Source organism: Cygnus olor, chromosome 10 (genome assembly GCF_009769625.2).
Source record: "Cygnus olor isolate bCygOlo1 chromosome 10, bCygOlo1.pri.v2, whole genome shotgun sequence".
In the NCBI taxonomy this organism is placed as follows: Eukaryota; Metazoa; Chordata; class Aves; order Anseriformes; family Anatidae; genus Cygnus; species Cygnus olor.
Window position 1 is genome coordinate 1559605 of NC_049178.1, and position 18146 is coordinate 1577750.

General features: G+C 38.2%; 1 protein-coding gene across 1 annotated transcript in view; it reads right to left on the minus strand.

Annotated features, from left to right (window-relative positions):
• CACNA2D3 (calcium voltage-gated channel auxiliary subunit alpha2delta 3) overlaps positions 1-14937 on the minus strand; it is a 493098-nt gene extending 478161 nt beyond the window's left edge. The window contains exon 1 of the mRNA XM_040568227.1: positions 14811-14937. The gene's annotated coding sequence lies outside the window, so the exon portion shown is untranslated. The remainder of the gene's footprint in view (positions 1-14810) is intronic.
• Positions 14938-18146: the final 3209 nt, after the last annotated feature.

Here is an 18146-nt window from a genome sequence, read left to right on the forward strand (position 1 = left end):
ATTTACCATTAAAATTGCAGTGGCAATTCAGGACTTTTTTTTTTTTTTTTAAACTCCCAGTCTCCCCCCCCAAAAAATCAGACCAGAATTCAGAATTAGACCAGATTCTGAGATGTTGTTTGAGCACCTATAAATAGAGATAGACATCTGCTATGATTTTCAAAAGCATCTAGCAGTTCAGATGCCTTACTCGGTGAGAATTGACTTCAATTGTGTTCCACTCAAAAACAGCAGCCAGTATTTCCATCCCAGAGTAATAATTCTTATTCGGTTCATCTTAAGTGTTATCTAAAAAATGATAACAGGCTGTAAAGCCAGAATCTGTCTCCAAAATAATACAAACCACCTTCATTAATGCCATGCATGTTTAAAATGTATCTGAATAGCACTAACCAAAAACTGTAGTAGCCAACACTAGCATGTATGCACATCCTACACATCCTGTACCCACATAGCCCAGAAAAGAAACACATTTATTCAGTCTTGTCTTTTACACAAGTACTTTTTTGAGTAAGCGCATGAGCTGTTTGAAGAGCAAGTAATAACAGAAATAGTAGCTTCATTTACAGTGAGTCAAACCTCTATGTTAACAGGATCCACCTCTGAGAAAGCGCTCAAGACTTGGTTCTTGATTTTGTATTCCAATTTTCTTGGGAAATCTTTACCAATTATGAAAACAGTTTTCAATTACAAATTAAGTGTTATTAAAAGGAGTTCTTAAACCAATAAATGCGTCTTTCACAAGATCTATTACTTTAAAAGTTTTATTCTTTGGCAAGAAGGAAACAAAACAGAACTTGGCTACTGAACCCCACAGAATTTTCATTCTTTTTAGTATATATGATAGTGTGCTAGGAAAAGTGTTCTCTATATGTGAAAGTTACTCTATTTATTCCTATCATACTTTCTTACTTTTATCCTACTGTTTTCCTAAAGAGCTAGCCCAGTCACTACCAGACACAGGTAGCAGAGAGGAGGAACCACTGTCCTGGTCAGAGATAACCATTTCTATCCAGGTCAGCATTTTCACTACAGGGAATAAGTCCGGGGAGATCCATATTACAGACATAAGTTGTTTTCCCATTACAACAACCTGCACAGAAGTAATGCAGCCAATGTAATATGTATTACAGGCTCAGAATAAAGATGACAAAAAAAGCAACTGTAACTACAGTTGACAAAACTTGAAAAATAATTTCCCATCGCCATTTGAATCTTTAAAAGCATTTGCTACTATTTTATTCTCCAATCCCCACCCCTTTACAGAGGACTAAAAATTTAGAAAAATGATGTCTCAAAATAGAAAAAGCAGAGCTTGAATGCTCTAGTATTACTTGGAAAAGGAAGTGTCATATTCTGCTACAGAAGACAGCACTTCAGATTTGAAAGGTCAGCTGCAAAGCTTGGCTTGAAAAGCACAGTCACAACACCAGGGAACAGCAATAACTTCCTGGGTTGCCATACAGCAACTACAGGATCCTGGAGATAACTGTTCTTAAGCAAAATGGGTGACAGAGCCAAACATTTCATGATGCAATCCTGTTCATCTTTAGTGAGACAGTATCAGGTCCTGTTTCCCTGAACACGGCAAGAGCTAAGCAAGGAAGCAGTCTCCTTGCTCATTGCCAGCTCTTCACTCCTGACAGCTCATGCACTTGTGCTCTCTGTACTGACCTCTCCCCCCAGTCGTTGCAGGCTCCTAGTACCATGCATCAGAAATGGACTCCTCTAACCAGAGAAAGATGCTGCTGTTGTTTCTACATCCTATCTTCCTCCAGGTTCTCAGCTGTTTTTATGCACGTAATGAATGACAAGTAGAGGATCTAAAACCAGTCTTAGATGTTAGAGTAATCCTTTTTGAGCGTGTGTACATTCACTATAAAGCAAAGTTCAAGCTTGGCTACAGATATGGTAACATTTCTCTTCTCCTCCTTCCCCTCAAGAGGGGTGCATAAGAATTCACAGCATATTTAAATAAACATTTATACTGGGATTAAGCATTTTATGGTTGACAGTACTCTTTCTCTGAAAAGTGATGCTGAATTTGAAGCCACTCACCTTGTAAGCGTGGCTAGATAACTTAATGTTTTTGTTATCACAGATTTATTAACATTTTATCACCAAGAAGTTGATACAGAAAATGCGTAGTCCTACAGTGACTGAAAATCATATGATGATGTAGTCTGCAGGAGCCAATAAACATCTACACTGTACTTGTAGGCAGCGTAACATTACTCTACATACACAGCTTCCCCCCCCCCCCCTCTTTTTACATTGCTTGATTTCCTGGGAAGGATCAAAGCATTAAGTCACTTTTTCATTCCCAACTCAAGCAGGCAAGGAACTCTTTGCAGTAATTTTTTTCTAATGATGTATCTTTCTAAAAACAGTCCGACATTCTGAAATTTCACAATGCAAATTCCACAACAGGTGTGACATGTCTCCAAAAGCATGTCTCTCATGCTTTATTTATGGGCTTCACTCTCTTTCCACTTAAGAGACCTTTAATATGTTTTAGTATTTCCAACATATATTTAGAAACTCTAAAAGCAGCATCCATTCATCAAAAACATGAAAACCTAAAGACAAGAGTTCAAATAAAAACTGAAGAGCCACTTGTGTCTCCAGCTTAAGGCTGTCATGGAAAGAAGTATATCAAAATGGCTCCATTAATGACTGCCTCACAAGCACTACAAAGTTGAAAGCCTGTTACCAAGGTTCTTTTCTCTAAAAGGAATTCAAACTGCTGTGTAAAAGAAGGTGAATAAGAAAATATGCAAAAAAATCAAAATGGTTTCATTTCAGAAGCCAGGAAATATGGCACTGTTCAGCAACACAACAGAAGAGAGACCATAGTTTTCTCATGATCCTTGATAAGAAAAAAAGGAGGCAGGAATCATCTAAAAAAGCAGGAACTAAAAAAATAATTCAGTAATCACTGACAACCTGTAGTATTAGGAGAAGCTTAGTGAACGACTGTATTGTTAACGCAAGTTAAATCTTCACTTACAAGCACATTTCAACATTCCACTGACAAAGAATAAAGATATGTAAAGAAAATCATTACTTTCCAATTATTTGAAAATACGGTCAAACTACATTACTTCTTTATTTTAAGAAGAATACTAAAACAAAGAAGCTAACAGCAGCCAGTAAGCCAAGAACAAGTACACGCTGGCCAAGTAACATGCCAGTAATAGTCAAGAGCAAGCCAGGAGTGAGCAGATGAAAGCACATAGAGGCTGCAGAGCTTGCAGCCCTTCACTCCTGAGAAACCTCAGGAGTTGCACGTGCTTCTAGTTATTAGTGAGTAACTGCGTAACAGAGAGCCTCCATTTCTCTATCCAAATGGTGGCTTGATGTCCTTTTCTGGATCCAGGAGAATTGACTGAGAATTAAGCTGAATTGCACTCCTCAGCCTGTACTACTGACAAGTCACCTGAATTAAGAGCCACCCATTTGGGGTCATCATAATATGCAGCTTCTGTAAGCATTCAACAGGAAATTGTAGCTGTTGAGTCTCCAGGCTTTTAAAATACAAACTTTAAGGTCATCAATACAATCCAATTTATTTTAACTGCACTGATTTACACCATATAGCAGTCAGAAAACAAGTTTTAAAATATCACAGTTCTCTTATTTGGGGGGCAACCTTGCAACTAGCTTGCAGTTCTCAACACCTAGGTGGAGCGATTTGCCCACAATCATAAACACAGTTTAAGAGCAACAAAACAAAAAAGCAAATACAATTGCCTTCTCAAAAAAAGAAGCCCACACCTACTGCTCCTGTCATTCCTATTTCTTCACACATAAAAAAAAAAAAAACACTCCCAGTCTGCAGTGGAATTACCACTGCAGAGTGCAGTATTAAAGTGCAGTTACCTTTGAGTTCAAGTTAAAGAGTTCTGGTAAAGCCCACTGTGTGTGTTCACTTGTAGGTTGCACTCATTTTGGAATGGAAAGAAGCAAGCTCTATTCAAAGCTCAGTCCCATTTTATCTGGGAAGAATCCCCACAGAAATTAAGACAAATAAAGAAAGGGATAAGAAGAACAAGAAACTGCTATTGGAAAAGAACAAGGCAAGCATCCAATTCCCTTAGCTTCATTTGCTGCGCAAGTAATGGACCAAACATATCACTTCAATAATCTTGGCCCCATAGCTCTTACAGTTTGGTTATTTTAGGTTTCTTTTTAGATAGTCTTCATCAAGCTGCAGGAATTTAAAAGCAATTTTACAATTTAAATGTTTTCTAACATCTTAAGCTGAGAGCAGAAAGATACTTTTTCATTAGAAGAATAAGAGAAGTTGTCTTTAACTCAGCTAAGAAAAGTCATTAGCTTTCTTACGCAAGATTCAACATACCACTACCAAAATCTAAAGTAGAAACGGACAGAAAGTTTTATTGGATATTTAAAGGATTAAAGGTAATTTAGATGAAGAATGACTCATGATGACCACCTTCTTCCACAACTCTGTTTTCTGTTTCCTTGCCTTTCCTCTGAAGGCCCCTGGACTGTCAAAGACAATACACAGGACTGAACTCAGAAATGGTCAGATCTGGCACAACACTTCTTGCATTACTACAGTCTGACCTTTTGGAAGGCTCTCAGTTACTCTCTAAATATAATGAAATATGTACACGTATGCTTTGACATGACAAGATAGCTACAGAAGGTGATTTGATAAGTCAGAAAGTATTATTTGTAAAGGTATTTTTCAAAGAGGAATTACATTCTAGAAATGTTGAAGATGTTGCATACCTGAGCAAGGACTTGAAAACTCAGGCAAGCTTAAAGAAGTCAAACATGAGCAAGCAATTTCTCCATAAGGTATGCCAGTCCCACCCAAAAAAGTATGTTACATCAGACAAAAAAAGGCCACCAAACAGAAGCACTACACGATACTAACTGAAATGTAATAACAGATGAAAACGCTTTGAGTGGGTCAAAGATTTTCTTATTCTAGGTCACTTAAGCAATGAATTACATAGAAGTATAAATTTGCTAAAAAATTTATTTTAAAGAAAATGTTGGCTGACAGATGTTCTGTCATTCCTTTGTTTTTACAGTTCACTCATCCCATGACCACAGTGGGATGTGGGAGAGAACTGGGGGGTGTAGGGGGTAAAAGCTCATGGGTTGAGATAAAGACAGTTTAATAGGACAGAAAAAGAATGGAAATAATAATATAATAAGTAGAAAGCAAGTGATGCACAATGCAATTGCTCACCACCTGCTGACTGATGCCCACCCTGTCCCCAAGCAGCAGTCCCCACCGCCGCCCCTGCCCCCAGCCACCCACCCCACCTAATTGCTCAGCACAATGCCACGTGGCACAGAATAGCCCTTTGGCCAGTCTGGGCCAGCTGTCCTGGTGCTGTCCCCTCCCAGCTCCTCAGGCACCCCCAGCCCCCTCACAGGCAGACTGTATGAGGAAGTGAGAAGTCAGTGTAAGCACTGATAAGCAACAACTGAAACATGGGTGTGTTATCAGCGTTATTCTCATCCTAAACCCCAAACACCAACCACTAGGAGGAAAATTAATTCCATCCCAGCCGACAGGAACACAAGCTCAAAGTGCCCACTACTAACATGTGGACCTAAAGAGCAGAACATATGCAGATTAGTAGTGTATCTGGTGGTGTTCCTCTTAGTCTCTTCTCCACTTGCATAGAACTAAGGCATCTTTTATATAAAATACTATGCTTGGATATAGTGCCTCTTTCAACACATAAAACTTATTGCTCTGCTTTAAGAGTTCAAGCACTAATATCAATGAAACTCTAACTTTTTGTTAGTTACGTTCATTTGGGTACTAGGTATTGTAATACCTTGCCAATCTGCAAATTATGGCTATAATATTTTTTTTTAAAGCGAGTCAGTGGCAAACACCAAGAATAAAAATATGAGTTCATTGTGATAATGACAACAGATTTTCAGCTTCTGCTATTGTGTTTGTGTCAAATGAACAGTCTACTCTATAAATGGTACTTATGAATTTAAAAATTACTCCTGTTTAGCTGCACAACTCAATATTTGTTCCTTTATTTCAGGACCATCTGCAAACTATTTTCACTATCATCATTTCCACATAGTAAATCTCAACTTGGTATATAATCATTACTCCTATGCATTAACCAATTATTTGAATTATGTGGAACTTCAAAATAAGTCATGGTCTCTTTCTGTGAGGCTACACAGGCCCATTAACACATATCACAACAAGTACACAAACTATAAATAGAAATACTAAGTAGACAATGTTAATAATTTAACACTGGATACAGAGCAGAATTTTTAAAAGTCACCAATATCAGCAGCTGCAAGACCCTTGTAATAATGTATTATAATATTTGGCCATTGCTCCTTTCCTTACATTAAAGGCAGATTCAAGTACAAAGGTTGCTTAACTAAACAGAAAACATGCCCATGCTGTCACTTGCAGGTCCAAGAGCATACAGCTTTACAAAAGTTACTATTATATTTCATCTTCCCATATCAGCCAAAAGAACTCCCCAGAAAGTATTTGAAGGCATACCTTAATCCCCCTCCAGAAAAGAAAAGAGAAGTCCCTTAAGGGAAAAAAAATAAATAAATAAAAATAAAATAAAATAAATCTCTTGCTAAGGAATTAAAACCCATTTTTTGTTTACTCACAGAATTCTACGATGACAAGATTTCTCACGAGTACTGTTGAACAAACATCTACCTACCAGCAAACTCTTACCCCAGCACAGGTCTATTAAAGCTATGCAGGCTATTAGCATTGCTGATTTATTTTCTTTCAATTTACAAGTAAATATAAGTGGAAACTAGTAATGTGCAAGGTCTCCAAGATGTTAATTAAGATGCACGAAAAGAAATGCAATACTCAGCCACTGTCTGCCAAACTAAGCCATGATTTTCCATGTAACTCACAGTAATGGCTTAGCTTTTATGAGCAACAGTGAAAGAGCATATTGTAACCTTTTTAACCTACTTTCCAAAGAAAATTACAGTGCATGGCACACTTCTTCCCTCTTGCACTTTTAGAAAAAAAACTTTCAGATCTCGTTAATGTTGGTCGATAGACCTTCAGTTATTAAAAAAAAAGAGATTGGAGTGTTTTATAGGTAGCAGAAAATTGGAAGCAATGGAATAAAACTAGCAAGTCATTTCTGCATCTGAGAAAGCATCGTCTTTCTCCACAACACATGACGTTTCATGAAAAGGTTAGCTAATAGTTCTACTACTATAAGGCTTGCTGTGCTTTTTTTTTTTATTTTTTTGTTGTTGTTGTTTTTGTTTTTATGAAGGGTTCAGCCTGTCAAGTTACAACTCATTATTGATATTTCCTCTTATTTCCAAAGAAGAAATCTTTAACAAGACAGCTCATTGTATTTTCAATGCACAGAAAACTATTCAAGCCCTGAAGTAGAACAGTGTCTTACTGCTTCATAATTGAGAAGTCAGCGATAACTGCAGTTTATAACCATTTCCAAAATCACAAGCACTGGAAATCATCCTTAGAAAAAAGGGGACTTGTATAAATTCTCTATTAGAGTTGTCCAAGAAAATCCATAGGTTTGAAGCACGTTGTTCAAACTAATTCTTGGACTAGACGGTTATGCTCCAGATGGGCTTTTATTGTTTTAGATATGTGCAGCAGCACAGTTGATTTCTGGCTAAGCATTCAATTTTTTTTTTCCTGCATAATAGAATATCTATAAGAGAGGAGATGATATTTCAGAAGAGAATGAAAGATCCTGAATGTCGATGAGTACTACATCTGCATCTGGTGCTCCTGCAGATAAGCACTACATTACTTTAGCACCATGCTACTTTACTGATCACCGTGAAGAATGTTTTTCTTTTATCAGACATGATTTTACACTGAATTCATAACAAGAAATAATATAAACTACTCAGTTACAATAACAGAAATAACGACAGGTTACATGGAGAATTGGGGGGGGGGGGGGGGGGAACACGGACACATTGGTAATAGGTGGGGAAATTATTTGTTTTTAAATGAAGATAAAAATCATTCATCAGTATAGCCAGTTTGACCAAGGATAGCCAGATTCACCAAGGATAAAGCCAACTATTTAAACATTTTTTTCCTTATCTAATATCTATAAAGCTATCAAATCAAGAAAGACAGATCCATTTGTCACTTTAGGTGGAAATAGTGCAGTGATGAAAGGTTAGAAAAAATGGATGATGAATAAGCCTTGACTTTCATACTTAAATAGAATTTATGCATATTTCAGCACTACTGAATGTTCTCTTTAAACCAATCCTACTTTTAAAGGGATTTTTCATTTCTAAGAAATAAAGTTTCACATATACATATTCACTTAAACTATCTTGAATGATTTTGTCCCAACAGTTCACATAGACACACACACACAAAAAGTAAATTAGAAAGGCAAAAACAACATTGTCGTTTCACAAAAAAAAAAAGATTCAAAAAATACTTATTAAAAGGAGAATTTGATACAGAATTACAGTAACTGAAGTTTTTAAGAGTGTTGGTTTCTATATCACAAGGAAGTCAGCTTTTCATTGCTCCACAGAGCAGCAGATATTCTGCAATTCCAGAAGCCTGCCCGCCACCCTTCAAAGACCTTCTCTATGGACATTCAGAGTTCAGTATTGCCATATCAGCTGTTTAACGAAACAGCTATTGAAGCCAATAAATGGACAATGGTTGCAAGAAGTGTCCTACTGTTCTTCACATGCAGTGTAGTTACACTCACCTATATGCTCCAGGTAGCAGAGTATAAACTCATTACCCCTTTTATATTCAAGATAGGAAGCCCACAAGCTTTAGAAAGAGAGAATCCAATGACAATGTTTAAAGGTATCAAAGTAAATCCACAAGCTGTATAGATCAAATAACTTTTTGTTTTGTTTCTTCAGATTCTTCATATATTGATCTGGATAGGCTGGAGCAATGGGCTGAGGTCAACTGTATGAAGTTCAGCAAGGCCAAGTGCCGGGTCCTGCACCTGGGGCGCAACAACCCCAAGCAGAGCTACAGGCTGGGAGATGAGTGGCTGGAAAGCTGCCTGGCAGAGAAGGACCTGGGAGTATTGGTTGATAGTCGGCTGAATATGAGCCAGCAGTGTGCTCAGGTGGCCAAGAAGGCCAACAGCATTCTGGCCTGTATAAGAAGCAGCGTGGCCAGCAGGTCTAGGGAAGTGATTGTGCCCCTGTACTCGGCCCTGGTGAGGCTGCACCTCGAGTACTGTGTTCAGTTTTGGGCCCCTCGCTACAAGAAGGACATGGATGTGCTTGAGCGAGTCCAGAGAAGGGCGACCAAGCTGGTGAGGGGTCTGGAGAACAAGTCTTACGAGGAGCGGCTGAGGGAGCTGGGCTTGTTCAGCCTGGAGAAGAGGAGGCTCAGGGGAGACCTTATCGCTCTCTACAGTTACCTTAAAGGAGGCTGTAGTGAGGTGGGGGTTGGTCTGTTCTCCCACGTGCCTGGTGACAGGACGAGGGGGAATGGGCGAAAGTTGCGACAGGGGAGTTTTAGGTTGGATGTTAGGAAGTACTTCTTTACCGAAAGGGTTATTAAGCATTGGAACGGGCTGCCCAGGGAGGTGGTGGAGTCACCATCCCTGGAGGTCTTTAAAAGACGTTTAGATGTAGAGCTTAGCGATATGGTTTAGTGGAGTACTTAGTGTTAGGTCGGAGGTTGGACTCGATGATCTTGAGGTCTCTTCCAACCTAGAAATCTGCGTCTGTGTCTGAGCTTTCTTCTCAGTTTCAGCCAGAACTGGAAGCAAGGGTTCTAAATACAGTCCCACTAGTTCCATCCCTTTCAAAGGGGTGTGGGGAGCTAGGTTGGGAGAGAAACAACAACAACAAAAAAAAAAGTCCAAACATGAAATATAAGAAGTTATTCTAAGCACGTGTAGTACTCAGTTCAAGAGAAAGAGCTTAACTCTTCATATCTATCTATATCTAAAAGAGGTTTTATGTAGTCAGAATGTCAGCGTTGACTTCTGTGGGCCAACCCCAACAGCAGGGTAATTTCAGCATAACACACTTTGGGGACTGACAGATTTCAGAAAAATGAGCAGTTTCATCTTGACAAATGAAAATACAATACTATCTTTCAAGTACAAATCTTTAGATGAACCCTACCACCAATTCTTGTCAAACTTCAAATTACTACTAATTATAATAAAGCTACAAAAACTTGCTATACCTTAGGCTAACTTGAAAAAAATGCCAGTGATATGATGAAATAGCAATGTTTAGAAAAAAGAACAAGTTATATTGTGAAACAGAATACAAGTTATAAGCACTTGTACAATGCAGCCATGAAGTAGAGTTCTTAAGTAAGATCATCTTTGACCTGCAACTTCCTAATAGTTAAAACAGTCAGTTTTTCATGAATTCATAGATATCCATGCTTTTAGTGCTATTCTTAAAATTTGGTGCATCATACAGTCTTCTCATGTTATTTAATTTGTTAAGTGTTGTGGTTTAGCCCGGCTGGCAGTCAAACACCACACAGCCGTTCGCTCACCCTTCCCCCTCCCTCTCCGGGATGGGGGAGAGAAACGGGAAAGTGAAGTCTGTGAGTTGAGATAAAGACAGTTTATTAAGACAGGGAAAAGAATAACAACAATAATAATAATAATAATAGTATTAATAGTAATAATGTGTACGAAATAAGTGATGCACAATGCAATTGCTCACCACCCGTTGACCGATGCCCAGCCTATCCCCGAGCAGCCGGCCACCCCTCCACCCCGGCTAGCCACCGGAGTACCCTCTGCAGGGGCAACTAGTAGCTGGCAGGGTGCCCAGCCTATCCCCGAGCAGCCGGCCACCCCTCCACCTCGGCTAGCCACCCCTATATATTGTTCAGCATGACGTCAGATGGTATGGAATACCCCTTTGGCCAGTTTGGGTCAGCTGTCCTGGGTCTGTCCCCTCCCAGCTTCTGCTGCATCCCTAGCCTGCTCGCTAGCAGGACACAGAGAGGCTGAAAAGTCCTTGGCTTGGTGTAAGCACTGCTCTACAACAATTAAAACATCAGCATGTTATCAGCGCTTTTCTCATCCTAATCCAAAACATAGCACCCTGCCAGCTACTAGGAGGAAAATTAACTCTGTCCTAACTGAAACCAGGACATTAAGACAGTGAGACATGTTGTCAAAGTCACTCCTAAGGTCATTTCCATAACTTAAGAAAGCATGCTTTTCCAGCATGCCTTTCCTTTCCCACCCCCAGTCATTTTTTCATTTACCAGAAAATAAAAGTATGACAATGCAAGGGCTAGAAAAAAAAAAAAAAAAGACAAAAACCAGCATCTTTTTCTTTTTTTTTTTTTAAAGCAGAATAAAGCGCACATGTGCACAGGTATATCCACTTTTATCACATCAGATAAACTCAGCCATCACTAGTGCCACATGTATTAGCTGCCCATCATTGTTATTTTCAGATTAAGACAGAGCATAAGCATGTTTGCAAACTCACTGCTATTGGCTTGATGGCCAGTCCTGAGTTCTGCAGCTGTCAGCTGCAGCAATCGAACAAAGTCAGAGACTGCAGCAAGCAGATTGTAATTTGGTCCCCAAGAGAACTTGGCATGGGATGCCAAAGGTAAGTCATATTTATCTAAGGACTGGAGTGAAATGCTAGGCATAAGCAAGGTATTATTAGATCTTCTTAGGTTTCAAATCCTTTTCTTTATCCAGTCTGCATTGCTCAATAAGTGAATCATAGTTTGCTTTGAAAAAGCTTTAACTTCTATTTAACTTCATAATCCCCACAGCAACCCAATGTAAAATTCTTGTAGGTGCCAAGGTCACTGGAGCAACTGATCACAAGCAAAGACAATAGTAGATGAGACAGGATGATTCAGCAGTACAAGCAGTTAGAGGATAATAACTGAACATAACAATAATGCAGCAATCCAGGCTGAATTGCCACCTCAGTAGGACCAAATGAGAACAGATCTTTCTAGGAGGAGACATAATTAGCACGGGAAATGGGGGAAGAAGAGAAAGCAGCTTACTGCTCAGACTCAATTGGATGGCTTGTTTTAGAATATTTCAAAGGTATATGTTAAATTCAAGTCTAACACTTGGAATTCAGATATGCCTGTCACAGACTGGAAACTCAAGAAACGTTTAAAAAAATGAGTGAAAAACAATTTATCTCCATATCCACAAAAGAAAGACTCCTTTAAGCAACAGAACTCTAGCTTCAGTTCTTAAATCAAGTTATGCATTCCAGCAAGATGCCAGCGTGCAAAAATAATTACAACTACCTACATACCCACCTGGATGGGGACTTGGGCCTTCAGAACAAATTTACCATATGAAAACTTTGGAAAGGAAGCCATTGTTTGCAAGAATAAAGAACTCACAGGTCACTTGAGAGACCAGAAGCATTGGCTGCACAAGCCAGAGAATAAAAGCTAACATGATTCAGCAGGAAAGTTATAGGTGAAGGAGGAAGGACAAGACATCCCCTAGTGGATTCTGATCTAAGCCAGAGGGCTTTTGAGGAGTTTTGAAGAAACTGTGCAGTACTGTCTACATCCGTAATTTTCAGACATTTTCAACTAGACTCCCCATATGGTACATACAAGCCTACTGACAGTAGCTACTTTCTCCTCAGCTACTTTTCAATCGCCCATTAAAAGCAGCCATGGGCTGCCAATACCACTGGTTTATACATAGTTCTAGTGAATTAGGACATAAGGTGCAAGAGGAAACTAAGCAATTGGGCCCCTTTTCCATGCAGTGCCATCTGAGATGGAATATGGATGGGAACTCTAACACAGTTACTAAAAGATTAAAAAAATGAAAAGAGTTGTGCCATCAACCCTTTTCTGTGCTCCTTGTACAAAGTCCAATGTGAAGTGCATATCCACAGTTAAATAAGATTAAGGCACTGAGTACAATGAGAAAACTCCCAAGATAGCCCAACCAGACAGACACAGCATTTATACTAGCACAAGCAATTTCTCAACATAAGACCAAGAGGTACAGCAAGAACCGGTTGGCTGAGACTTGCTCACACTGATATGCCTAGAGTACACCCCATAAAGATGGAGATAAAGGCAGGCTAGGGCTCCCAGAGTTCATGCGTGTACTTCACTCATGCAGCATGGTCCTAACCTTAAAGGATGATAGTTTGGAAGAACTACTTTTCAAATTACAGTGCTGTGCAGGACAAACACGGGAAGAGATGAACACAATGTCCAGCCAAAATCAGAAAACAGGGGCATGGGGCTAGCTATTGGGGTAACATCTGACTTGCAGCTAAAGGGACGAGCTTACATACTTTCCACGTACTTACGACATCTCAGAATATTTTTTTATGCCTGATCTAGTCACCAATTTTAGTCTTCTGTTCTGCATAAATGCAAAACATTATTGTTATAAGCAGCACTTAGAAAGACAATGATGCATTACTGGAGATTTCTTACAGCACACAAGAACATCCAGCCTGCTCAACTTAGACTGCTGCACCAGAAAGGAAGTATTAGGGACACACAAAGATTTTCAACCTCTCTCTTCTAACTTAAACTATATCAGAGCCTTCCTCTACCAAGAGGTTTTTTTCTATTTTAGACAACATTGTTAGTTTAAAAAATTGAACTTAGGCTATATAGGAACGTTCCCCACCCCCCACTCAAAAAAAAAAAAAAAAAAGGAGAGCCACAAAAAGCATATTTGCTTTTCACAGTATGATTCTTATGGTCTAGTAACATTAGTGCTCAAAGCCTTAACTACTGAAGCATTAAGCAGACCCTTAAAACTCAGAGTAATATGAACAGCAGGTGATACTGCCATGTGCACCATTACAACCAGAAGCTACTGAGGGCTGCATGATAACTCAGACTTTTTACAATGTAAAGGGACCTCAGAAATTTTTATGTACAATAACGGCATAAGCAAGAAACACAATTTTGTACAACTTTGGTGGCTACAAAACACACCTACACTGTTCCAGAATGTTAAAGAGTAAACATCAAGGCACATGAGAGAAAAACATACTTAGCTCCTAAAAGACAAATAAACCCTAACAAAAATCACTCTATGAAGAAGAAAAAGTGATATATGTGTAACCACTTCAGAAGAGTATATTAAAAAGTTATGCTAATAACTCACTACCAAGAACTGAAAACTATGACCGACACACAAAAACACAGGGAGCTAGCTCTACAGCTCCACTGCCAGAATACTGAAGGCTGAGATGTAACATACTAAACCCTGCCTCTTAACACTGGAGACAATAGAGGATGCAACAGCTTTCTTTATATTCATTCTTAATAACAACTACTGGGTCACCTACTTTCAGTTTAAGTTATGAACGCAAAGAAAGTGGAGGTTAAAAAAAAAAAAAAAAAAAAAAAAAGCAACAGCCCGGGACAGAAGCTTTGAAGGTCTTTTAAGTATTAGTAATAGAATAAGAAAAGTTGGGCAATCCAGAGTGAGAATAACAGAAAGCTTACTGATCAGACTTTTAGCTTGCTCAGAAAATCCCCTCACAATTATCATCACATATTGCTCCTTCTCCACGGCATGAAATCCACAGTCACTTATTCTGTTGTTTTGTAATGAAATGAGGGATTCTACATCATCTTTATATAGCTTATTTTTAAATAAAAAGCAGTATCTCAGCAAGCACATCTAGTACTAGATATACTACTAACCACACACCCATATATTATAACGGTTACTAGAAAACTACAAACTAAGTATATTTAGCTTCACAAACACAACATTAGATGCACTGAAAGCACAATGATTGGAAGTCAGAGGTGATACATCTACACTTAACAGAATAAGAACCTGTACTCACCCACGTGCAGGCTTCTTGTGTATCACAAAAACACGTTCTCCTTACAGCAAAGAGACTCAAGTAGACAAATTTCATACAGCCTTAGTATTGTAGTCTCTTCATTTCAACTTTTTCTTCCACTGCATTTTCCCTCTACAACAAACTTCTTCTCCTGCTACCTGAACAGTTGTTTGTAGAACACCTGTTCCTAGTGAGTTTATTGTCCCCACCTGGGGAAGATAATGAGGCTCTCAATTTAATAATGTCCACAGGTGTAGGTTTTTTCTTGTTGTTGTTGCTGTTGGTTGGTTTGTTTGTTTTGCAAGATCTTTACAAGCTTGTATCTTTCTAGTGTTATTTACTGCAAATTTTATCCCTGCAGGTCATCCTGTAAGATTAAGTTGTATTTATAAAAAAGAAATTTGAAATTAATAGATACAGCTCCATATGAGTTACCAGGCCTAGAAAATTTAAATTTATTGTTGACAGTCTTGTCTTTCAAAAGTATTCAAATTTTCATTGTTCTGCTCTTTGGTTCTGGCTCTTTTTATGAACAAGGTGTTTGTGTTCTCTAAATGTATTCAAGTATTTAATTCTGGTTTGGTGTTTCAGTTTATCATTTCTGTACGTGCTTGCAACACAGACAGGTATGAGACAAAATTAATTTACATCTATGGGATCCAGAAAAGAAAATAGCTCTTCAAGTGCAAGACAATGTTACTGTTCGTTATTGTATGTCAGACTTAGAAATCTCCCTCTCCCAGATGGTTATAGCTAATGGCAAAATTTTAATAATAAGAAGTAACTACAAACATGCTGGTTTAATAGTACTTCAGTGATTCCAAATTAACTCCACACAACACAGTTACGTATGTTGTTCCCCAACACCTTTACTACGTATTAGAACAAGCATTCAAAGGATTATTGATGATGTGACCAGAATAGAAATCACTAAACTATTCAGTTCTAGTAGTGTTTGAATGTATACTAGATTTCCTGCTAAATTCCTCAAGGCAAAAAGAAAAGATGCACAGATGGGAAATGTGTCTGTGTAAACTGACGTGTTAGGAAAGGAAAATCTGATGAAATCACAGTTACTCTCACCCACTTCACAAAGCACAAGAGACCTATAATATCACTTGCTGTAATTTAAATCTATCCTTGGAAAGTATTTTAAAAAGATGATGTTCAAGAGTTTTGATATAAACACTGATAAAAGGTTCAATCAAGGCAGAGACAGACACACTCTGAGGAGAGTGAGGGATTGATCTTAGTGAGATGAAAGGGCTGTGCACACTATGCTGCGTCACTGACAGCTTCTTACACAATGTTAGGTAGTGTTTGGCTCCCCAGGAGATAACAGCCTGCAGTGCTAGGAACCTACATCTATGAAATGTCATAGAAAAGACAGAAGTTAATGAACAAGTAAAAGGCTCTCATTTCTTCTTTGCCTCCTCTCCAGAAGATCCTTTTTGGGAAGATCCTAGAAATCCTCCATTCTATTTTAATGAGTTTTAATTCTGGTTTGCCTTCTGCATCTGGCCAGGCATAGCAGCGAAGGTATTTGCACTTGGATCTAGAATGTAACTCCTCAAGGAATAAATGATAACATAAATGGGAATGGAGTCAAGCAGAATTTAAGCGTCATTTCAACTTCGAGCTAGTTTCTATGAACTCCAGAATGCAGTTGAGATTTGTCAAAGGTACTCCACATGAGTGGCACAGAACAGGTAGCAGTTGGTAAATATAAAGTAGGAGTATATTTTATACAACAACTCAAAGCCAAACATATCATCTAAGATCATACCTCAAGTCTTTCAAGACTCATATCTTGCAAGTTCATTGCTCTTGACAAAGAGTTCAGATAATTAGCTTATTAATGGAAGCTAAACCATGACTCTCTCCTGGTTTAAAAAAATTATTAGCGTGTTTGGGGTTCCTTGCACTATACCCCACTGCTCAGTGTAGGCATATAAGATCCTATGAAAATGTGAAATACTTAAGTATTGAATGTTTATATCACAGTAAAACACCCATGCAATAAACAGCATTAAGCTTTTGTGTAAGCTGAAAGAGAAAAGGAGAATACCTGACCCAGGAGTGATTACAGGTTGAAAATCCTCAGCAGAAGTCTGTATTTAAATGCAGGAACACCTGCTACAGAATTCAAGTGCTGTACCAGTTTATTTCAGGTTTAGTCCAAAACATCTGAAATCATTTGAAAGTAATAGCCATTGGAGCTAGTCATGCAAATCCACCTTAGAAACTGTGAACATTTATTGACAAAGTTCTTTTTTATCAAGTCCTTCTAGCACTTACTAGATGTTCCAGCTTTCAAAAGCCATTACTAGGCCCTATAGATATTTCTTTGTAATGTGCTTTCTCCCGCTGATTTATCATCCTCTATTCCATTGTAAAACCTTCACTATAGGATTGAAGTGATTTCAGACTTGCACGCCGCTTCATACAAGTATTTCAGAAATATTTCAAGTAGCATTAAAATGAAATATTTGACCTTGGCAAATCATTGTGTTATAGTTTTGTTAAATGTTTCAGAAAGATTGCCCACTTTCCTTACTGCTAATTTCTCCATATAGCACATATTTCTACTTTCAGACTTGCAGAGCTATTGAACTTCCCCTGAAAACAAAGTACCCAAAGTCCTTCCAGTCTTTCTATTTTCCCCTTCTTCTCTGTCCCTGACCATTTTGACCAGCATAAGATAGATATTCCTTATTCAAATTGATCTCGTTCTATTTCATTGAAAATAGCCAAATTTTATCAGGCATTCATTGCTTAGCAGCAGTCAAAAAGATTTCATCCCTCAAATGAAGGAAGAAAGAAAAACAAAATCAAGGCAAAGAAGACACAAAGTTCTGTAGTTTTAGGTTTAAACAAAACAGTAAATGAGTTTCTAAGCTGTGCAGAACTGAGCTGTCTGAAGAGAATCAGGCAAAAGTCTCTACCATCTTCAGCAGATGAATTCACTTCAGCTCAGAAACTTCTAAGTTTTTCACTAAACTAAAATACTTAACTTTGCCTAGATTTCATATATGAGAATGACAGCTTTGAATCCCATTTTACTTGAGTTGAATCACTTTTTTTTAAGTAACTGATACTATGATTTAAAAAGCCAGTTTGGGTCTATAGCTCCAACTTGTAATATTATTTCATGATAGCTAAAGGTAATGAGAATAGAGTCACTCACCTGTAGTCTCATTAGCATAAAACTATGTGATATATACTTAGGCAATGTCCCTGCACTGATATTTTGTGTTAAGACCACAAAAATTTAAGGCAAAGGTTTATAATACATTAGATTTGACTTTCCTTAACCTGATTTTTTA